At 47.3% G+C, this 24,351-nt stretch overlaps 1 protein-coding gene across 1 annotated transcript in view; it reads left to right on the forward strand.

The window, feature by feature from the left end:
• SYT7 (synaptotagmin 7) overlaps positions 1-24,351 on the forward strand; it is a 752,204-nt gene that overhangs the window by 20,514 nt on the left and 707,339 nt on the right. The gene's annotated exons all lie outside the window — the stretch shown is intronic.

Consider the following 24,351-nt stretch of genomic DNA (forward strand, 5'->3'; position numbering starts at 1 on the left):
GACGTCCACAGATGGGGGTTGTGCTCACAGCCCAACACCGTGCAGGGCGCTTGGCATTTGCCACAGAACACGAGGATTTGCAAAGTTGCCACTGGCGCCCTGTGCTCTTCACAGATGAAAGCAGGTTCACACTGAGCACATGTGACAGAGTCTGGAGACGCCGTGGAGAGCAATCTGCTGCCTGCAACATCCTTCAGCATGACCGGTTTGGCAGTGGGTCAGTAATGGTGTGGGGTGGCATTTCTTTGGAGGGCCACACAGCCCTCCATGTGCTCGCCAGAGGTAGCCTGACTGCCATTAGGTACCGAGATGAGATCCTCAGACCCCTTGTGAGACCATATGCTGGTGCGGTTGGCCCTGGGTTCCTCGTAATGCAGGACAATGCCAGACCTCATGTGGCTGGAGTGTGTCAGCAGTTCCTGCAAGATGAAGGCATTGAAGCTATGGACTGGTCTGCCCATTCCCCAGACCTGAATCCGATTGAGCACATCTGGGACATCATATCTCGCTCCATCCACCAACAGTCTGCACCAAAGACGGTCCAGGAGTTGGACAGCTCATCAAGAGTGTGCAAAGCAGTCATCAAAGCAGAAGGTGGCTACTTTGAAGAACCTAGAATATAAGACATATTTTCAGTTGTTTCACACTTTTTTGTTAAAGTATATAATTCCACATGTGTTAATTCATAGTTTTGATGCCTTCAGTGTGAATGTACAATTTTCATAGTCATGAAAATACAGAAAAATCTTTAAATGAGAAGGTGTGTCCAAACTTTTGGTCTGTACTGTATATATATTTATAATATATATTTTATTTATTTATTTTTATTTACTTTTTTTAACTATGGATTTACTTCTGTCTACCACCATAATCGTACAGTTACAGTATCATTATTAGCAATCTGCTCTGCACCATGAATGTACACCATGCAGCCAGCACTTCAGGGGTTAACCAGCGACAGACTGTGCACTACAACATATCAGACTTATTTAGCAAATGAGACTTCCTTTGTAGATTAAATGAGCAGGACATGCTGAAAGGTTGTATCTAATGTGTATATAAGTGATCCTGGATATGAGGGATGTGGTAGGAGGGTAGGGGATCCCTTCTCTATACATATTTACTTTGGGATGGCTGATTACACAAGAAGATTAGTGCAAGTCATTATCCCATGACAAAACATCACAGATTCTCTGAAATGTGTTACACCCATACATATTCTCGCAGCATGATCTTACCTAGTCGCCTACTCTATCATCTCGGCATGGGATGCTTTTGACAGATTTATTGACATGAAGTTTTATTTCTGGGTATCTTATTCAGTGTAGTGTAAAAGGCATGGCATAATAATATACACACATTCACAGGTATACAAACCAGGGCCAACTTTATAGGATAATCTGTAAATTAGCTTCTAGATTGTGGGAGAAAACCCTGAGCAATATAACAAATACACAGCGCGAAAGACTATATTGGTCCATATATTATGCAGGACTGCCCCAACATCCTCAGCACAGTCACAATAAGCAATAAATTAATGTGTATCAAACTCCTCGTAGCAGTAATCAATACTTACTTTTTTGCATGATACAAAGGATCATCACATATAAACACAAGTGTGACATAAAATCCATCAACTTGTGTTCTTTAAAGTACCATGGATGACTGTCCCATAGAATAATACTTTAAAGCTGATTTTTGTATTTTTTCCAGTCTGCTCTGTTGACAGGGCGTCACTGCCAACGTCATGCTAATTGACAGATGGCTCCGTGCAGTTAGGCAGCGGGGAGCCGACTGTCAGCATGATATCAGAAGAGATGCCCCATCTACAGAGCAGAGCAGAAGAGAAGCAGCTGCTCTGTCAACATGGTGTCGCCAGAAGTCTCCTCATTTCCTAGGTACTTACAGACTGTAAAATGAAGAGAGGCTGCTACACAATGGTAGACACGACCCGGCACAACCTTATTGAGATGTGTTGCTGCCATAAATTTCTAAATGAGTTAATTTGTTCAAGTGAAAAGGAAAAATGTCTAACTGTTGGAATAATGCTTATTATTGTATATATTGCAACAACTATTTACTACTGTTAAATAGTGAATGGTTTTCTATCTCCAGCATTAGTGTTATATTGCTTGCCAGTAAAGCATTGTTAAAAAAAAAAACCAAAAAACAGGAAGTTCCTGTTCACTGTGTGTGTAGCTGGAGCACATCAGTTGTGAATAAAATATGGCTGGAAAAGATTTCTAAATCATTGCATTCTGGTTTTCTTTAGATTTTACAAAGTGACGCGCCCCCTGGGCCTGTGTTGTGAGGGGGATACCCGGAGCCGGATCGCTGGGGGTTGTAGTCCTCCATGGCGGTGACCCGGTCCGTGCCCAGGGCGGTCAAACCAGTGGCAGTCTATTGGTATTGTAATTGTCCGACTACGCCACCCGTGGATTGCGGTCAGTGGGGACCACCGCTGCGCTGCAGACCGCTGAGGCTGATGTTGTATGCGCAGCCAAGTATGGGATAACTCCCCACGGGAGAAGTATTGCCTCAGGGCAGCTAGTGTAGATGATGGTAGTGATGGTGTGAGCGTCCCGGTATTGATGGTGCTGGTGCGGCGATGAAACACAGAGACTTGTGGCGCAGTTTACAATGCTTTACTCACAGTTGTTATTCTGGTCACTTGTGCACATGAGGGACCACCTGAGTCGTGCTGCGTTCACCAGGCAAGGGGCTCGACCAACTCCCAGGCAACTCCAGAGCGTGGCACAGGGCTCCCTTTCTTTCCTTTCTCTGGCCGTCCCCACCAGTGACCCACCTTTGTCCAGCTTCCTCGGGCCTTCTCTTGGCGAAACCTCTCTCCGGTTTCCCTGACCCTATGTGGTATGCTTTCCTGGTGGATGTAGTGAGGTGTCGCACCAAGATGTGGTAACAACCTCCGGTCTTTGGCTGAGGAATTTGTTGCCTCCACCAATTTGGGTTCCGGTACCCTGTTCTGCCAACCCTTCACCCTGTATCTCCTGGGCATATGGGGTTCCTTCTGTCCTCGTGTCTCTGGGCCTTTCTCTGTGTTCCTTGCTTCCTTTCTCCTCTGTTCCAGTTCCTTTCTTACTTTCCTTTCCGTTCCTTCTCCTCTCTCTTTCTGCTGTTTCTGGCCTCCACTCCAGGCCTGCCTCTGGAGGTGGGCCATAGCTCCCTGTCAGCTCTCTCTGGCTGAACTCCTCTCTGAACTGAACCGGACTGAACTGACTACTGTCCTAAGATGGTGCCCACCTTATATACCTCCCTTATGTGTGAGCCCAGGTGACTAGCAACCAATGGGCTCCTACCTTTGCCCAGAGACCCACCCCTATCTGCTCCTACACCACTGGGTATTCCACCCCCTGCCCGACTCCAGCCAGGAACAGATGCTGTCGTGCCTGCACTTCTGTCTAGTGAGAGCACCGTTGACCTGTCCCTCGGAAATGGGGTGTGTGTGGTGCATGCAGCCTAACGAGTCCTGGTCCACACTCCATCCTTACCCGGGAGTGGAATATCACACTTCTGGTTTGAGGTGCAATACCCCTGTAGCAGCCGAGCCCTCGGGGTGCTACAAAAGCGTCCCAACTTTTGGGGAAATTGGGGTTGTATTTCACAGTTCCACATCAACATAAATAAATGAGTAACTTTGTACTTTGATTTCATTTCCTGAAACGTGCTTTGAGTTACATGATATTTTCTTCACTATTCATTTCTGAAATTGAATTCAAAATTCTTCTGGTTTCTAGCTACCTGAAATCAATGTATTGTGGGGGCTCACATGACAATTACACCGTCACACTAAGCAGTTAGGCAATATATCTGCCAGGTGGTTAGAAATCAATTGTTGCCATTTCCAATTGATAGGAAATAGCTGAGAATGCAGTAAAAGAAAAATAAAGCAAAGCATTTGCAGAGTTGGGTTCTGTTCACATTTTGTGAAGGACAAAAAGTATCAGCTGTTGGAAATCCAACAAGCCAGATCTTTCTCTCCCTCGACATAATCTGTCTGTGGAGAATCAAGTGGCCCCCCATACACACTCGATTGTCAACTGATTAGATCAACTTTAGTCTGTGTTTGGCGACCTTGACATAAGTAAGAAAGCTCATAGTAAATAATGAAATGTAGATAATATTATTAAAAAATATCATATGTTTGCTAAAGATTGACACGTAGGAGGTTTCAAGAGCAAACATCAATCAGTGATACATAAGGGGAGAAAGGATAGCCAGAGGATGAGGGCATAGGTTCAGGTTTAAATTGTTTAAGTACCATGAGCAAATTGACCTGCGCTGCCAGCCTAGCCCAAAGCTAGAATACTTGTCAAGCAGCTCATGACACATTGATTTTATTCCAGTTGCGAAGTTGTAAATAATTAAAACCTTCTTTGGTAGATTAAACATTTTCCAGTTTCAAAAGTTGCTCAGTTTTGAAATTAAAGAAGCACTACTATCAAAATTTTTATCCTCTTAATATATTGCAGTCATCATATTATATAGCACTGTGTACTTACAATTGCTCACTTTACCTTTCTACCCAGCTAATTCTTCTCTTTCCCATTAGGTCTATGACATCACATGATTAAAAAAATGACTAGCTAAATCTTGCTGTAGCGTCGGTGTACCAGCATGCTCCCCCTCTCCCTCAGCAGGGACGCCGACTTACTCACCGCCCCGGCCCTCTTCCTGCCCTTCCTTCTCCTCCAGCTGCTGCCCGGGGTCTGCACATGGCTCGCAGATCTCCGGGAACTGTGTTTAGGGCGTGCATGCTCCCTTCCTTTCAAAGGGACAGCGCAAGTCGTCCTAAAGTGTCCCCAGCCAATGGCTGGGAGACACTTATGATTTAAGGCACCTCCACCTGATGGGAGGTGCCTGAGCAACATGGTTAGTCAGTTAGTCTTCATGCTTGCTAGTTCTCAGGTCCCCAGTTTGTTAGTACCTGCCAGTACCCGCTATTTTCTGCTAGTGTCTACCTGTACCTGCCCGTACCCGCTTGTTCCTGCCTGTCTTTGCTTATGCCTTCCAGAATACCTGCCTGCATCAGTTGTGCCAGTCTGTATACCAGCTGTACCTGCCTGCATCTGTCGTGCCAATCTGTATACAGGCCATACCTGCCTGCATCTGCTGTGCCAGTCTGTATACTAGCCATCCCTGCCTGCACTTGCCAGTGCCTATGGGTATATCAACCATTCCTGTCGGCACCGGCCAGTGGCTGCCTGTATACCAGCCATGCCCGCCAGCACCTGCCACTCCTGAGTTCCTGCCGTACCTGCTGAACCTTCCCTTCTTGGCCGTTCCAGCTTCCTGTCACTTTGTGGTCAGCTGCTGTGCGTCTGAGGTCCATCCTGGTGTAGCACCTGGTGTCCAACTGGAGCCAAGTCTAACTCCACCATCAGGGGCTCTAGCGAAGCGTCAGATGTTCACCTAGTTACGCCCCTCCAGGCTCTCCTCAGACCACCGCACAGTGGTTCCACCACTCCCATTACACTTGCTAAACTCTATGTAGAAACAGGAGGTCAATTTCCCCTGTGTGAGTCATAAGTCACTGCAAAAGTCCCTGGCAGGGGGGCGGAGGGAGCAGCTGGGTCAAGAGCTGAAGAGGGGGGTGATAAATGCAGGGACAAGAGACTTCCTGTTTCATCAGATTATAAATCTTGAAAAACTCAATAAAAATAAAGTCAAACATTTAAACCAGGGATTATAAAACAAGGGAACTAACTGCGTAAAGGGAAAAAGGGGTAGAGGGAATGTGAGGAAGGAAGTGAAGCTAACAAACGTTATTGGGCAGGAAAACAGGGGAGGGAGATGAAAAGAGGGAAAGAAAGAGGGGATAGGTCTCTGAGCGGTACTACATTATAGAAAAACATGAGTATATGCTGTGAACTCAAATTATTGTTACAAACAAATAACTGAGAAAATAAAATCAAAGTTTGGTATTCAAGATCCTGACCATCTAAAACATTTGTATTAGTGGTGTTATTGGCCTTGGATTGGAATTCTTTATTCCAGAAATACCATTTGACTCTATATTTTTGGAGAGTGTAATTTCTAATTGAGGAGGATAGTTCGAATGTGGTATGCGATGATGTTTTATCTATCATATCTTCAATAGAAGGAATATTGGATGACTTCCAATTGGTTGCCAACAAATGTTTCGTAACCAAAAAGGTATGTATCATAATGAATCTGGAATTAGGAGGAAAGTCATCTATGTCCAGTGAAAAAAATAAAAGGGAGGCTTCCCTAGGAATTTTTATGTTGGTAATTTTCTTTAAAAGAGACTTCTGTTTCTACATAGTGCAGAGAAATAGAAAAATGTATTAGGTAGAAAGGCAAAATGAGCAATTGTAAATACACAGTGATATATGATATGATGATTGCAATATATTAAGAGAATAAAAACTTTGATGGGAGTGCTTATTTAAAGTAAAGTACTCTCATGGACATTCTAGAGGGGAAGGTAAAAGTTTGGGATATTACCCTGATTTTAAAAGGTTGCAATCTTTGTTATATAGACAGTATATATGTATAGAATAAATATTGTTTCAATAGAATAGTTCAACCATGAAGGTCAATATATTCTACTAACATCATGTCATGCATCCACTGGATATGCTGTATGAGGTATTAGATTTATTTATTGGGCCCATTGATGAGCTAACCTCATGCAAATTTTTTGTTGCCCCTTTAGAAATAAATAAATTAAAAAATTCTGCTAATTGGTAATTTCCACTCAGTTATCTCAGTTGTATGGGCTGCAACTGTTGTGTGACACTTTGGGACAGAAGTGAGCTATTGTTCTATCAATGGAAAGTCTGGAAGTTGTGTTATGGACAGGAGCTATCAGCACGGACAATAAGGGGATGGAGTCAGAGAAGTGTGCTGGACCATTTGTGGGAAGTTGAAGCTGGTGTTCACAATAGAGCTCTTGGCCATTAGTAGGTGGATTACCAGCGCTTTTACAGAAAGTAGATCACTGGAGCCATTAGGGGAATGGGTGGTCTCCAGAAGTCATTAGCAGAGGCTATAAGTCTGGGGGGGCCACCAGGTAATTGAATAATACTCACTAAAAATAATTGAAAAACACAGAAGTCACAGTTTTTCTATGATGATGTAAGAGTGTCTCCAGAGGGGAATATCCTGCCCATCCATTTGTTCATTTGTTTGTGTTGTATTTGCGTGTATACTGACTCGTAAATGTTGGTTTTATTGTTATGCTATGGTGCTTGTCCCCATGGGTGGGGTTTTGGCTTGGGTGACAGACCTCCTGATTAGTGTTGAGCGAACATGCTCGACACTGCTCGGTACTCCCCCGAGCATCACGCTACTCGGGATGTTCGGCGAGCACCGAGCATTTCCGGGTTACTCGGGCGGAAGCTCGGGTCTCCGCCCTGCATGTTTGGCGCTCTTTACAGAGCCAATGAACATGCAGGGATGGCCAGCCAGTCACTGTAATGCCGCAGCCATGTTGGTTGTGGGCATTACATTGATTGGCTGGCCGCACAGCGTCACCTCGAGTATTTAAAACCGGGCGCCGCCATCTTGGACACAGACGGCTGGGATCAGACAGTGTAGGGACAGCGCTGCTGATTTAGGGAGAGATATATACTGCGAAATAGTTAGTGTAGGGTCTGTAAAGGCTGCCAGATCAAGCAAACAGTCCTTCTCAGGACTAATATCCATCCCAGGTATCAGGCAGGCAGGTAGGCAGGCTGTATAGGAGACGCAGTGGTTATACCAGCAAACGCTGCATTACAGTCCTGTGTGCTCCTGTTGCTGAAATTGCTGGACTTAGCTCCAGGTCTCGGGGGCCAGGAAAAATCCTTTTTTTTTTCATCTAAATCCTCTTTTGTTTTTCCTCCTTCACACTGTACAAATACCCGTCTTATTAACCTTTTGGTGTCTCTCCCCCCCCCGTCCCCGTCCCCGTCCCCGTCATCCCCCAAAAAAAAGTGTCTCTGATTTTTCAGACACAAATATATCTGTTGAAAATAGTCTGGTGTAGGCCAGAGAAACAGAAGTGTGGTTTTGCAGTTCCACGGTTCAAACCTCTGTATTATCCACTTTTGGGCCATTTGTATCTAAAAAAAAAACTGTTTGAGTGTGTTGCTCACTGTTCAGCCGCAAATATATATATTTTAAAAAGTCTAGTATACACCAGTAAATTATAACTGGTTTTGCTGTTCCACGGTAAAAAATCTCTATTATCCTGCTTTTGGCATTTTTTGCCATAAAGAAAAACAGTAATAGTGTCTCCTGATTGTTCAGACATAAATATATCTGTTGAAAATAGTCTGGTGTAGGCCAGAGAAATAGAAGTGTGGTTTTGCAGTTCCACAGGTCAAATCTCTGTATTATCCTGCTTTTGCCATTTTTTGCTGTAAAGAAAAACAGTAATAGTGTCTCCTGATTGTTCAGACACAAATATATCTGTTGAAAATAGTCTGGTGAAGGCCAGAGAAATAGAAGTGTGGTTTTGCAGTTCCACGGTTCAAACCTCTGTATTATCCACTTTTGAGCCATTTTTACCTAAAAAAAACAGTTTGAGTGTGTCGCTCACTGTTCAGCCGCAAAGGTATCTATTTAAAATTGTCTGGTATACCCCAGTAAACAATAACTGTGGTTTTGCCATTCCACGGTAAAAAATCTCTATTATTCAGCTTTTGGTATTTTTTTTCGTAAAGAAAAACAGTAATAGTTTCTCCCTGATTGTTCAGATTGTTTAAAAGAGTCGGGTGTAGGCCAGAGAAATAGAACTGTGGTTTTCCACTTCCACGGTTCTAATCTACTTTTTATTACCATTTTTCCATTGATAGTGCGAGTGTAAGCTATTTTACTTCCTTTACAATGGGCAAAGCGCGTGGCAAGGGACGTGGTACTGGACGTTCTGGTGATGGTGCGTGAAGAGGACGGGGCCGTGGCGAAGGTGAAAATGTGCCACAACCATCAGCCACATCTTCTCGCTCCCACTTCTTGACCGAATTACTAGGGAAGCACAGAACAACACCAGTATTGAGAACTGATCAGTGTGAACAGGTTATTAATTGGATAGCAGATAATACTTCCAGTTACCTGGGCACCACCACCTCCAGTCTGTCTTCCACACGGTCAACTCTTAGTAGCCGTGAGTCTCGACCGCATACTCCTCCTCACCCTGATGCTCCTTCCTCCCACCATGCCAAGTGACGTCAGACAGCAACTGATCCCACACTTGGACACTCTGAAGAGCTGTTCACTGGTCCATTTCCAGATTTGTGCCCCTCGCCTGCTCCGCTTGAAGTGGTGGAAGAGGAGATCCCATGTAGCGATGCCCAAATATTTGAACAGCTGACGCGCCCCCTGGGCTGTGTGGGGAACCCGGAACCGGTCCTTTTGTGGGATGCTGGGGGTTGTAGTCTCCGCGTGGCGGTGACCTGGTCCGTGGCTCAGGGTGGTCAAACCGAATAGCAGTCTGTTTGTTGTATTTTAAATGTCCGACTACGCCACCCGTGGATTGCGGTCAGGATGAACCGCCGCTGCAGGGCAGACCGCTGAGGCTGGTGTTGTGGGTGCAGCAGAGTGTAGTACAACTCCCCACGGGAGGAGTGTAGCCTCAGGGCAGTGTATGCAGAGGATGGGGGTGATGGTGCAGGAGTAGCAGTGACGACACAGAGTCAGTGATGCAGTCCAGGGTCTTTACTCACAGTTCTTATTATCCAGATCACTTCTGCAGGTAACGGCTGCCCACGTCGCACTGTGCTCACCAGGTGAGGGGCTCGGCCGACTCCCAGGTATCTCCGGAGTGTTTCACAGGACCCCCTTTATGTGTCCTTCCTCTGGCCTGTCGTACCCCACCAGTGACCACGCTTCTGTCCAGCTGCCTCGGGCCTTGGCGGGCAAACGTGCATTCCGTTTCCCTGGACCCTACATGGTGCCTTCCTAGCGGGTGTAGTGAGGGGCTGCGCCACTTGAAATGTCGCAGCCTCCGGTTTCTAGCTGAGGGTAGCTCCCCGCCTCCACTAGTTTCGGGGACCGGTCTCCCCCTTTGGCCTGACCCTTCTACGCAGGTAGATTCGGGCGTGCGATGGCGACTCGCCGGTCCACACCCCTGGGGTCCCTTCTTTCCTCGGTGTTCCTGGTGCCTCCTCCGCTCCCCTTCCTTCTTCCCTCTTCCTTCAGGCCCAGTCCTCCTGACAGAGCCTGCCTGTGGAGCAGAGCCCATGCAGCAGCCCTGCTCCCTCTCTTCTCTCTGTCTTGGGCCTCTCAGGCTAGGCCCGCCTCCTGGAGCAGAGCTCCACAGAGCCCTGCTCCTGCTTTTTCCTCCCGTGACTGGCTGCTGCTCTAAGATGGCCCCCACCTTTTATATCTCTCTCTCTGCGCATCCAGGAACTGCTTCCTCTCTGCCCCTGCACTACAGGGTTCCCCCTTCCTAGGTGTTCCCTCCCCCCACTCCAGCCAGGGACAGGGACTGTCGTGCCCAACTTAGGGGCATATCGGTCGCCCTGCCCCCCGGAAATGTGGTGTAGTGCATGCAGCTGTCGGGGTACTGATCCACACTCCATCCTTACCTGGAAGTGAGATATCACACCTCTAGGTGAGATGCAATACCTCTGTAGCAACCGAGCCCTCTGGGTGCTACACAGCCACGGCCACAGGAAGTCGACGCTGGCCATTTGTCACAAGAGGTGGACGATGACGAGACACATTTGCCAGGAAGTGCGGAGGAGGATCGTGGTGCGCAAGTGGAAGAGGAGGAGGAGGTGGTGGATGATCTAGTAACTGACCCAACGCGGCAGGAGGACACGCAGAGCGAGGCCAGCAGCACACAGGGTGAGGGAGGCTGAGTACCCCAACAGGCAGGAAGAAGCAGTGTGGTGGCCACACACAGAAGGCAGGCAACAGTTCCCCGTAACACCAACACGAGGGACGTTGCCAGTACAACCTGTAGGTCTTCCAGAGTCTGGAATTTTTTTAAAGACTCTGCTGATAACCCCAAAAAGGCCATTTGTACCACCTGCCATGCCAGCATCAGCAGGGGTGACAAAACTACCAGCCTGACCACCACCAGCATGATCAGGCACATGGCAGCAAAGCACCCGACTTTGTGGGGTGAACCCCAGGGTCCACGACCAGTGTCAGTGGGTGTCACCACTGCTTCTTCCGCTGTTGTGCGTGCGATAGAACAACCTGTTGTGTGTGCAAGGCAATCCCCTGTCCATACTGCATGCAAAGATGCTTCCTCCTCTCAGTCTTCACTTATTATGGCAGTTTCTCAAGAAACAGCAACAATGTCCACGTCCACGTCCCACCGCAGCGTTCAATTGTCCATATCCCAGACCTTTGAACGAAAGCGGAAATTCGCAGCCAACACCCCACAGGCCACAGTCCTAAATTCACACATTTCACCACTGCTTGCATTGGAAATGCTGCCTTTTAGGCTGGTGGAGACGGAATCCTTCCGCAACCTTATAGCGGTGGCCGTCCCTCGGTACTCGGTCCCCAGCCGACACTATTTTGCCCGGTGTGCCATCCCCGCACTACACAAGCATGTGTCCCAAAGCATCTGCCGTGCCCTCAACAACGCAGTTACTGGGAGAGGCCACCTGACAACTGACACGTGGACAAGTGCTTGTGGCCAGGGACGGCACACTGGGTAAACATAGTGGAAGCCGGGACCCAGTCGGACCTTGGGACGGAACACATCGTCCCCACATTAAGGATTGCGGGCCCTATGTCAGTCATAGTTGCCCCCACAGTATACAGCTCCTGCGCATCTTCCTCCTCCTCCTGTTCAGCCTCCATCTCAGATATCACCACATCAGTTACAAGCTGGAAGCACTGCAGTACAGCCTCCACCAAGCGGCAACAGGCTGTGCTGAAACTCATAAGCTTAGGTGAGAAACCTCATACTGCTTGTGAGTTGTGGACAGCTGTGAAAGAGCAGGCAGATCTGTGGCTGAGACCTCTGAACCTACATCCAGGCATGGTCATGTGTGACAATGGCCGTAACCTGGTGGCGGCTCTGAGGTGAGGCGAGATCACACAAGTACCATGCCTGGCTCATGTGCTTAACCTCGTGGTTCAGCGGTTTCTTAAATCGTTCCCCGAGTTGCCAGATCTGCTCGTCAAAGTACGCCGCCTGTCAGCTAATTTTCGCAAGTCGGCTACAGCTTCCGCCGCCCTTGCTGTGTTGCAGCAGCGTTTGCAGCTTCCGTCACACCGAATGGTGTGTGATGTCCCCACACGTTGGAACTCTACCCTCCACATGTTGCAAAGGATTTGTGAGCAGAAGAGAGCAGTTGTGGAGTACCAGCTGCAACAAGGCCGTCGATATTCAGGTCAGACTCCACACATAAGACCTCAGGAGTGGACCTGGATGTCTGACATATGTACCATCTTGACAAACTTTGAGGAGTCCACCAAGATGGTGAGTGGCGATGATGCCATCATTAGCGTCAGCATTCCACTTGTCTGTCTTTTGCAATGCTCTCTGCAGAGAATTAAAGAGGAGGCATTGCAGCCAGAGTATGATGAGATAAATCAAGAAGCCGTAGCGGTCGATTACACACAGCCCAGCCTCATCTCATCCCAATGTGCATTGAGGGAGAGGAGGAGGAGGAGGAGGAGGAAGAAGAACAGGAGCTTGTATCATGTGCTGTAGACGGTAGTACCTGTACAACTGTCATACCGTCGGTTCAGCGTGGGTGGCCTGAGGACAGGGGGGAGGAGGAGGAGGAGGAGAGCATGGTCAGTCGTCATCTTGGTGAGGACACGGAAGTCTTGCCCGTTACCAGTCTGGCACGCATGGCTGACTTTGTTACGCTGCCTTAACCGTGACCCTCGCGTTGTCAAAATGTTGGGTGACAGTCATTACTGGTTGGTGGCACTTTTAGACTCCCGCTACAAGGATAACTTTCACTCTCTTATTCCTGAGGTGGAGAGGTCTACAAAAATGGGGCAGTACCAGAAGGCCCTTGCTGCAGAACTGTTAAAAAAAATTCCCATCTGAACACACTAGCGGCAGAGGTCACAGTTCGTTGCCCAACCAAGGCATACATGCGAGAGAGACGCAACTCCAATCCAGCAGAGGCAGGGGAACACTGTCAACGTTCGGGGACAGTTTTCTCAGACCCTTCCTTCAGACAGACCCTGAGGCGCGGGGTACTCTCACAAGGAGTGGAAAGTTTCAAAAGATGGTGAGGGAGTACCTTACTGACCGTACCAGCGTCCTCCGTGATTCCTCTGTGCCTTTTAATTATTGGGTATCCAAGCTGGACACTTGGAATGAACTCGCTCTGTACGCCTTGGAGGTCCTGGCCTGCCCTGCCGCTCGCGTGTTATCGGAGCGTGTTTTTAGTGCCGCTGGGGGAATTATAACTGATAAGCGCACTCACCTGTCAACTGACAAGCTGACACTTATCAAAATGAACAAGGGCTGGATTGGGACAGACTTCTCATCACCACCAAATGACAGCAGAGTAACATAAAGTCAAATCCACTGTGTTATTTCGGGAGGTGTATTCACATGCACCGCTTCACACCCACACATGGGTATACGCTTCCTCATTTCGGCTGTTTTATGTTCTTCTCCTTATCCTCAGCTTCCACCACCACTATACCACCAGGGTGACCGTGGTCCGTGTTGCCATTATTGAAAGATCCTCCGTCCTTATTTTTGTCAGCTTTTGCTTGGAAGGCATAAGCAAAGACTGTGGGAGACCCACTCCCCAATAATGGGAATAATATTTTTAAGATGCAGTACTGTATGGCTCTTGTAAGGGGCATTAAAACCGTCTTGTTAAGCTACTGCGACCTCCACGTCTTTTCCGAGGGGCATTAAAACCGTCTTGTTAAGCTACTGCGACCTCCACGTCTTTTCCGAGGGGCATTAAAACCGTCTTGTTAAGCTACTGTGACCTCCACGTCTCTTTCAAGGGGCATTAAAACCGTCTTGTTAAGCTACTGTGACCTCCACGTCTCTTTCAAAGGGCATTAATATTGTCTTTTTATTCCACTGCGACCTCCACCACTCTTGCAAGGGGCATTAAAACCGTCTTGTTAAGCTACTGTGACCTCCACGTCTCTTTCAAGGGGCATTGATATGGTCTTTTTATTCCACTGCGACCTCCACCACTCTTCCAAGGGGCATTAAAACAGTCTTGTTAAACCACTCTGAACTCCACAGCTCTTCCAAGGGGCATTAAAATCGTCTTGTTAAGCTACTGTGACCTCCACGTCTCTTCCAAGGGGCATTAAAACCGTCTTGTTAAACCATTGTGAACTCCACAGCTCTTCCAACGGGCACTGCATTTCCTCCTAATTTTAATCAGCTTTTGCTTTTCAATGCATAGGCGAACACTAAGGGAGACCCACTCCCCAATAATGGGTAGAAGGTTTTTAGTATGCTGTAATCCACATCTGTTTCAAGGGCCATTGCAGTTCCTCATAATTTTTGGAAAGCCTTCCATTCACTGCTTAGGCCAACAGTGCACAGGAGACCCAGTTGCTACAAATGGAAAAAATGGTTTAGTTAAGGTCCTCTGACTTCCATGTCATTACCAAGGGGCATTGGAGTGCCTCAAAATTTTTGGTAGGCATTGCACTCACTGTATGCCCTATAACTGTGTAGCCGAACCGCTCCTTTTGGTACAGAAACATATCCTACAAGACATGTGTGGTTGACTGGCCTGATATTGATGTGAATGGTCCCTGTTCCTCCTGCTCTTTCTCCTTTGCCACCACCTCATCCATCATTCATCACCTGAAGCTTTGTTTTAATGGGAGTCACAGAACTGGGATAGTAGCAGGAAAACATCCAGCAATCCTCGGAGGAGTTAGGATATGCGCCAAAACAGAAAGCTAAGGAGATGGATGGCCTCATGATCATGAATAATTTACTCGTTGTGTAGGAGGCTGACCACTGCTGCTGTCTACCTTTTGAACTTTGTGTTGAAGCCTGATTGACCCAGGACCCGCAATCCTCTATGTCTGGAGGACGTGTTGCATCCCAGTGTCCAACTGTGTCCCGGCTTCCACAATATTAACCCAGTGTGAAGGCGTGAGATGGACCATCCCTGGCCACATTCACTTGTCCACGTGTTTGTGGTTAGGCTGTCCTTCAAATAGGGGCGGCTGGGGACTGTTTATGGACACCCAGCCGCCCCCAGGCGGCTGGGGACCGAGCGTGCACACCCGGCCGCCGGGCGGCTGGGGACTGAGTATGGATACCAGGCCGCCGACGCAGCCATGACGTGGTGGCCAGATTCCGCCTCCACATGCCTAAAAGGCCCAATTTGAAGTGCAAGCAAGCTAGCAGTATGGTATTGCAGCCTGGGGGTGGGTGGGTGGCAGGCTGCACACTTACGCTTGCATTCCAAGAAAACAAAGCAGATGCTAACTTCTATCATCATCATCATGCTCCTCACCTTGGCACTCTCAACTCCCCTGATGGAGAAGCCAGGGCCCACCGGAGGAGTCTGGTTCTCTGGTGGGCTCGTCCAATGCTGCCCTAAAGCAGGCCGGGCTAAGAAAAGTGTGTGGGGGGAAGTTGATAGGAGAAATAGGGGCGGCTGGAGACCGTTTATGGACACCCGGCTGCCCCCAGGTGGCTGGGGACCATGTGTGGACACCTGGCCACGGGGCGGCTGGGGACCGAGTATGGACACCCGGCTGCCCCCTGGTGGCTGGGAACCAAGCGTGGACACCCGGCCACCGGGCGGCTGGGGACTGAGTATGGATACCAGGCCACCGACGCAGCCATGACGTGGTGGCCAGATTCCGCCTCCACATGCCTAAGCAAGCTAGCAGTATGCTATTGCAGCCTGGGGATGGGTGGGTGGCAGGCTGCATACTTGCACTTGCATTGCAAGGAATGGGGGAGGTACAATTGAACACTGCTCTGGGAGAAGGACTTGCACGGGGATAGTTGCAAGTCTGCATCTTCTGATGCGGCAAGGATGACTTCTGATGGGCACACTTTTAGGCAGTGACCTGGGTGTCAGAGATGCTTCCAGGGGTCTTACCCATGCTGTTCCCATGTCTTTTCAGCGCTGTATGCATGTGTCACACAGCACATGGCCAGATAAGGTTGTAAAATGTTAAAATGACATTTCCCGGTGAATGCATTTGTCACGGTTGAAAGCAATACAAAAGTGCAAAAACGCATAAAAAATGCTACTTGTGAAATTAGCCCAAGGTGTGGAGGAGTATTTTTTTTTTTTTGTTATTTATTTTACCTTATTCACAAGTCTTTACCCTGGAAAGGAACTTCCTTAACATATTTCACAGGAAAGCAGTTTCAGTTTCGTTTTTGAACGTTTTATTGTGAGCCCTTAACAGTGGCTTAATACCTCTGACCACGTTGTTGACAGCAGTGACCTGGGGGTCAGAAATGCTTCCTGGGGTGATCCCCATGCTGTCCCCATGTCATTTGAGCACTGTCATTATCGTTTTGGGCACTTGTTAGGCTTTTAAATGACTGCCGGGGGTGCCGCCGCAAAAATGCTCGGGTCTCCCATAGACTAACATTGGGCTCGTTGCTCGGGTCGAGCACCCGAGTATCACGGCGAGCTCGGCCCGAGCTTCGAGCACCCGATCATTTTAGTGCTCGCTCAACACTACTCCTGATTAATGCTGTCAGAACTTGAGACATATCTGTTTTTTTTTTGTCAGTTGTAGGTTTAGTTACCTGGAAACCTGAGATGAATCCACAGAACATATTGGCTGTGGACTTTTCTCGGGAAGGTCTAGGGCAAGGTTTAAACAATTGGTTTGGTGTTGAGAATATGCCTAGTGTTCCATTGATAAAGTATGATCTCCGAGACTTCAAACACATCCTGAGCCAAGATGGATGTGTTCCTGGGACTGAAATGGGCTGTAAAGAGAGATGGAGCATGAGTGAAGTGACAACCATCCTATTTAATGGAAGGTAAAGAGAGGTCTAAGCTGGGAGAAGAACTGGGGCTCTTATAAAGCAAAAGAGAGACTGTCAGGTCAGCAGAAGTGAACCATATCCAGTTGTAGGAGATGACACGAGGTGGTCAAGGTCAAGTGGCATTAGCCAATGTGCCAACTCTAAAGACACACTGTGTCATAATTTGTCCTGAGGAATGATAGCAGTGCCAGAGGGACTTGCAACATTAATCATGTGCCTTGGATGGTCTGCAGCTAATCTGCAGAACTGAACCTGAGGTTACCTACTTTCTTTGGACTTAAACTTAAACCTTGTTTGTGAAAGTGACCTTCAAGATCGGTGCCTCGTTTTGAAGAAGAAATCAGTTATTTGCAGTACCTGAGAGTCTGTGACATCTCAGAAGGCAGAAGGGGCAGAAAGCATTTTCTGATTTGGTTTAAATATTTTCATTTGCCCAATAGAACATTCAGTCTGACATGTTCTGTTCCTCAAGTCTATAAACTAAGACTGGCCAGCCAAAATTGTAATCGCAGTGAATTGTACCAGAAATTATGGTATTACTCACCTTACTCCTTGACTATTAGGGCTGATACCAAAGTTTGAGGTCAATAGTTTCCTTCACAGGTAAGTGAAATAAATACCAAGTGAGCAAACAGCAGTTCTAATTTCAATTTAGGACTCATGGACTCATTAACATGGGGACAACTTCTCCCAGGGATTCGCAGAGGGTTGATGCTCTCAACTTTGGTGTAACTAAACAACCCCAAAGACTAAATGGAATTGTTGCATCTGACTGTGGATTGTTACAGTAAAGTTCTTATTAGGCCATGTTCACACATCATGTTTTTTTCAGTGTTTTTTGATGCTTTTACTATGCAATTTTTCAGCTGTGTTTTGCAGTACCAGCAAAGTCTATAAGATTTCAGAGATCTCATGCACACTTCATGTTTTTTTTTTTTTCAGGATTTTGTGCTTTGCATGTTTTTTTGCAAGATAGAGCATGGTCACGTCTTTTAGCGTTTTTTCAGCATTTTTTCACCCATTGGAAGTAATGGGTGGTGAAAAAAATGTTGAAAAAACGCACCAAAGACGCAGGTGTCAAGTTTTCAGCGTTTTTTCATCAGTTTTTGTGCCTAAACTAGAATGAGATTTTGTATAACAGAGACAAAAGGACAGTGAAAAAAACACTGAAAAAAATGCACCAAAAAAAGAAGGAAGAAAACAGCAACAAAAATCCTGAACAACCTCCTGGCAAGAGATCAGGTTTTCCTGCAGAAAAAAAACGCTGAAATAACCATGATGTGTAAACGTACCCTTAGAGTTGTCATGTTCTGTATCAGTTCCTGCCCAACAGGTGTGACAGATCTATGTTTATTTTTACTCCTATTGTCATTGCTTTCTTTGGGGACCACATTGTTGGCTTTGTGGACCACTCACAAAGGGCCAAGCAGAGGCAACAGATGTAGTGGATCTCCCTTTTCTATCAATACTTGAGTTTTTTATATGGTGAATATACTTATATCATACTTCCTGACATCTATCCCCTGCATGTCAAAGACAAAGAAGACCTCCCCCATCAGTAGGACAATAAAACCGTGGCTCCCTTTCATCATATTTGTAGTTCTTCAAGTTATACTTTTGTTGGTTTACACAAGATTGACCTTAAATTAAGGGCTTGGTTCATCATTTGCATTTTTTTACTTTTCCTTTTTGTCTTGCGGTATTCGACACAATTTCTAGCGCCAGGTTGTTTAAAATAGCGCATGTGGACTCAAGAATTTTGCCCAAAATAAGAAAAAAATGCTCTTTTCGTCTTTTACCTCTCGTTGCACCTTTTTACAGCAAAAAAGTTTCATGATCTCTTAATCTTTCCCTAGCCTAATATTTGCACATACACCTTTGACAAAAAAAATGCAATCATTCCAGAGGAAGGGAGAGGGGTGGGGGGAGGACATGAAATTCATTTGTGCAAAAAATTGTTGTTGTTTTTTTTTTCTAAAATAGTCCAAAAAATAAAGAATAAGCTGCAAACATATTAGTTACAAAAAACACCATTTTTGCGAATAGAGAAAACAACAGGAGATCAAGTAAAACAAATAGAATTTAAAATAACCGCAACATAAGAAGAATTTGTCATGAAACGAAAAATAGTCGAAAAACAGAAAGAAAATAGACAAAAAAATTGGCACAAATGCGAAAATGAGTTCTAAAAGGAAAACATTACAGTGTACACAATGGCAGATGCAAGGACGCATGCAAACTGTGGAGACAAAGCTTCCAATAATTCCTGACAGCAGAGGCCACAGTGTCTGACATAATGAGGTTTAAGCATGGAGGGTTCATACTTTGTTTCCGCCCCAATAGGCTCTGATCTCCTTGTGTAAATATAGGTGTATTCTCAAGTCAGGTTCCATTTCTAAATGAAGTGTCTCGTCAGTTGTAGAAGCTGACGTGCACGGAACAAGCGCCGCGGTGTCAGCTTCACTCTTGTATTTATACATCCGTGAGTAAAGTGCACGTTGAGGAAAGCTCACCCCGGGACACGTAATAAAATTTACAGATCTGCTAAGTGCATCTCATTGAAATTCTTATAAACAACCACTTTGGGACCTGATGGTAATAGGGCACAGGCGACACAAGCTTTGCTTGTACAAACAATCTACGCAAGCAACCTGCTAGCTTTGTTTAGCTATGGTCACTAGGTGGCAGTATTATATCACACTGAATTATTTTAGGCTGAATTTTTACTTTAACAGCTCAGCTAATATGGCAGCATTGGTTTCTTATCGTATAGAAAGTCATGGGATCGCAATAGGTGGCACTAGAGATCCAGTCCTTTTTTTTTTTCTAAAGAGGCTATTTGCATATTTAAATTCCAGGGGCATGGCCTCTAAGTCTCCTTACTGCGACTTGGAGCTCGCCACAAGGAGAATTGTTACCCCGTAGAACAGCCGGTCGGAGGTCTCTCACTATGTGTCCATAGCATTTTTCACCCATTGAAATTAATGTTAAAAAATGTAAGTAAAAATGCATCACAAGTGCACATAAAAAATGCATGGATTTTATGGAGCGTTTTTCCTGCCAACCTTCTGGTTTTTGTTGGAGAAAAATCTGCTGCAAAATACCCAACAAGTGCACATAGCCTATTATAAGGGTATTTGTGAGCCAAGCCATAAAAAAGATTCTAATGATAAGTGATTGATCCCAAGTCAACTCCAAATGAGATTGACTTCTGCCAGACCTTTGTTTGGGTTCTCAGGTGGACTTTCTAGTATGGCCATCAGGCTCTGTCCTGGTCATAATCAGATGCCGGGCTCTGCTTCCTTCACTTTGGTCCGCTGCCCTCTGCTGTGCTCCATGTCAGGTTTTGCATGTTGACATCATCTCCCTAATCCTATTTAAGTCCCATTAGGACGCACACCTGTGTATTAGTATTGGAACTCTAATGTTCCATGTTTGGTTTGCTCCATTACCTGTACTTGCTGTGTTTTCTTGCATCCATCCCCATTGGGTTCCCCTTCATCTGCTCCTAAGATTCCAGATGGTCCAAGTCCTGAATTCCAAGTGCCCTCTGGGAATCTACACCAACACTCAGAGTCCATGTGTCCCTCCGTGGACCAAAGGCTTAGCGGATCCACCTCACCAAGAGAGCCTTGCATCCAGGATCCAGGGCTAACAGATTGTAGTTCTCAGCACTGCATCTTACACTGCATTTCATACCGATGCACTTACCAAATTGTTATGTAATGACGAAGTACAGGTGTTGTGCGACACATGTGGCGGCCATTCTCTTACCCTGTCCTTATTATTAATATTTCAGGTTTACTATTTTTGATTTTTGGGATCTTGTTGCATTTATGCACATGTATTTGTGATCGCTCCTATTTATTACTCTTGGCTTAGTTATGTAGTTTTTGTGCACCATTTACCTCTTTGCAAGCATTCCTGTGTCTGTATCTGGCGTTATTTACTATCATTTGTTCATTTTCCATTTCATTTTATTTCTTTTTGACACCAGATATTTTAGTGCCCCCTTCCTTTTCTCATTTCCCTGAGCAGCCCCATGTCTTTTAATAACCCTTTTTATACATATTTTTAATTCCTTCTTTTAATATGCAATAATACAGCATTTCTCTTTTAGTCTTTTTCACTATTGTGTTATCCAAGCTTTCTCTTTTATCGGTGTTTTTTCTTCAAGGACCTATTACTTTTCAGACCTTTTTGTATGAGCTCATTGTGCAATAATGCAATGTTTAATAATAGACCACAATGAACATCCACATGTCATGTTACAGACTTTCTAAAGCCTTCTCATGATATGTATAAAACCAACTTACAAAAGACAAATCAGCCTTCAGGCCATTCTTAAGTAATCTTAATCATCCTTTTACTACAGTCATCATCCCTAAGAACATGCCAAAAACCTCTCCCTTTCTGCAATATATTGGTAACTCCCTCATATTTAACCTGCAATATATCTTCAGCTTCTGTACAACATCTCCACACTGCGCCTCCTAACCCCAGATCATTGTACAATGGGAGTCGGGCTTTATTCAAGTATGTTGTTCAACCACATTTTTTAGCAGATGTTCACCTCCCTTTATTGCTCCCAGTAGTTGTAAGAAGATGGAAATTCTGCCCACGTTCCCCCTTGAAGACATGTGTATTAATGTAATGTGATGTGTAGTATGTTTAGTGATGTGTGTTATAAGTGGTAGAGTAGTGTGCCACCCAGCACTAGGTAGTTAACAGGGAGAGACAGAGGTAATGTTTGGGACTAGCACAGAGTGGGATGGATAAAAAGTAAAGCGACAGAGGGAGTTTCCTGTTAGGACCTAGTGACGCACCCCCTGGGCCTGTGTTGTGTAGCGTTGCGCACGCGGGGAATACCCGGAGCCGGATCTGTCGGGGTTAGTAGTCCTCGTGGCGGTGACCCGGTCCATGCCCACGGTGTCAAACTAAGTGGCGGAATTTAGCAGAAGATGTTATAGTGTTTGACTACGCCACCCGTTGAATGCGGTTATGAAGCCGCCGCTGCAGGGCAGACCGCTGAGGCCGGTGGTACAGTTGTGCAGCGTGGGTAGTATAACCCCCAACGGGAGGGGTATGGCCTCAGGGCAGCAGACGTGGATGATGGGGATAGCAGAATTGCACGCAGGCACCAGGAACCACTCAGAGACGGTGCGGTGTAGTTCAGGGTCTTTACTGGTGGCAAAGGTAGACCCTCCCGGGAGTACTGGCTAGCGATCGGGGCCTGGTCAGTCCGTGAGCAGATAGGATCTCCCCCGGCCAGGCGGAGTTGTAGGCCTCCCCAACTAATTGTACTCTTCCTGGCTACCTTGCTAGAAGCGGGTAAAAGTAGCCCACGTCCCTGAGTGTACCGTGTGGTGCTCACCCGTATGGCCGGTGATTCGGGGCCTTCTGGTAGCCTCCGCTCCACGACGGCGGTGCTGGTCCCTTGCGTGTGACCGTGCCTTCGGGTTTCTTGGCCAGAGGACCGGAAATCCCCTGCCGGACGGTTTCTGCTGCTGGGTATGGAACAGTCCCCACAGCCTCGGACTCCGTGTCCGGAGAGATCTCTTCAGTCAGGACGAGCTCTACAGCTTCCAGTCCTGGACCCCTTTTATCACTGCTCCCACAGAGCTCCTGATCTTGCTCTCCCTGCATCTGCTCCACTCCAGACCAGACTGTGTCTCTGTCTGGGACTCCTGTTCTTCTCTTCTTTTTCTTTCTTACCTAACCCCACCTCAGCCCCAGTTTATATAGGGGAAGTTCTTCCCCTCCCAGGACTGGGCAGGAGGTGTGGCATGCTTAGGGTTCCTGACCAGGAGACCTCCCACCTGCTCACAGACGTAATATTGCTATTACTGTGGTAACCAGAACCCTGGGGTGCCACATTCCCCCCTAGTAAAATTTAGTACTCCGGGACTAAACATATTTTTGAAAACATAACAGGGTATAAACAGGAACAATACAATAAGGAAAAACACATTAGGGTGGTCACGGAGTGTCCGCAACCGGGTGCAATTTTTGAAGCAAAAGGGTGTCCATTTCACCAAGGAACGGGGAGCCGTAACCAGGTAGGGGTCTGTCCTGCCCCGAGTCTTTAACAGTCTATAGTCCGTTCCTGGGTTACGCTCCAAACATATATACAACAGAGTTCCGGTTAATCCACAAAAGACACCTATAAAATGACTGGAAAAACATAATTATTGTAACGGGTCTGGGAGGCGGAACCTCTGAGCTACTATACAAGGGGGCGGTCCTTGTAAGGGAGCAGGTGGCGACCAGGGAAGACGGGCAGGCAGTCACAGCAGGTGACCGGGACAGTCTCTGAGTGAACGGGCTGGAGGTCACGGCAAGTGACCGGGGCAGTCTCTGGATGAACGGGCAGGAGATCACGGCAAGTGACTGTGGCAGTCTCTGGATGAACGGGCAGGAGGTCACGGCAAGTGACCGGGGCAGTCTCTGGATGAACGGGCAGATGGTCACGGCAAGCGACCGGGGCAGTCTCTGGATGAACGGGCAGATGGTCACGGCAAGTGACCGGGGCAGTCTCTGGATGAACGGGCAGATGGTCACGGCAAGTGACCGGGGCAGTCTCTGGGTAAAGGGTTGGTACGACCTGTGGCGGCTGATGGTAGACGTGAGCTCCCAGGTGAGCAGGCGAGAGTCTCTGGATAAACGGGTGGTCACAGCATGTGACGGCGGAGCCTCCAGGAAGACCAACAGACAGGCGGCAGATGAGCGGGCAGAAGTCTCTGGACAGGCGGGTGGTCACAGCACGTGACGGCGGAGCCTCCAGGTAGGCTAGCAGGCAGGTAGCAGAATATCAGGCAGGAATAAGACAGCAAGCTGGCAGGAATCTGGCAGGTATCTGGCAGGTAACTGGCAACGGGACCTGAGGGCTGAAGCAGAGTAGTGAACAGTGCAACAACATTGCTCGGGCACCTCCATTTTGGAGGAGGTGCCTTATATATGGTGAAGTCCTCCGGCCATTGGCCGGGGACTCCTTAGGACGGCGCGCGCGGCCCCTTTAAGAGGGAGGGAGAGCGCGCGCCCTAAGCACAGTGGCCGGGAAGGAGCGCGCGCTGCCAGCAGAGCGGGAGGAGGACGCCGGGCACGGAGCAGAGAGGTGAGGGGAACAGCGTCCCTGCCTAGCAGAGGGCAGGGACGCCGGCGCTACAATTATTTACAAGCAACAGTAAACAGGTAAATACCAATAAGACAGTCTGAACACTTTAGATCCTCCAACGTACGGGCAACTGGCCTCTATTGGCCCTAGTAGACCTACGGAGCTTACTGACCGGTCCTGAGCTACAGGGTGTAGGAGCTGTCAAAGGTAAGCTGGGCAGCTGTCTACGGACTCTTTGGCTCACTAGGGGCACGGCAGGCTCACTATAAGCAGAGGGTCGATTCTCCTGGTCTGCTTGTGTGGGGTCTTCTGCCTCCTG

This window comes from Phyllobates terribilis, unplaced genomic scaffold (assembly GCF_046119375.1).
Source record: "Phyllobates terribilis strain yellow unplaced genomic scaffold, ASM4611937v1 Scaffold_13__5_contigs__length_258822181, whole genome shotgun sequence".
NCBI classification, from domain to species: Eukaryota; Metazoa; Chordata; class Amphibia; order Anura; family Dendrobatidae; genus Phyllobates; species Phyllobates terribilis.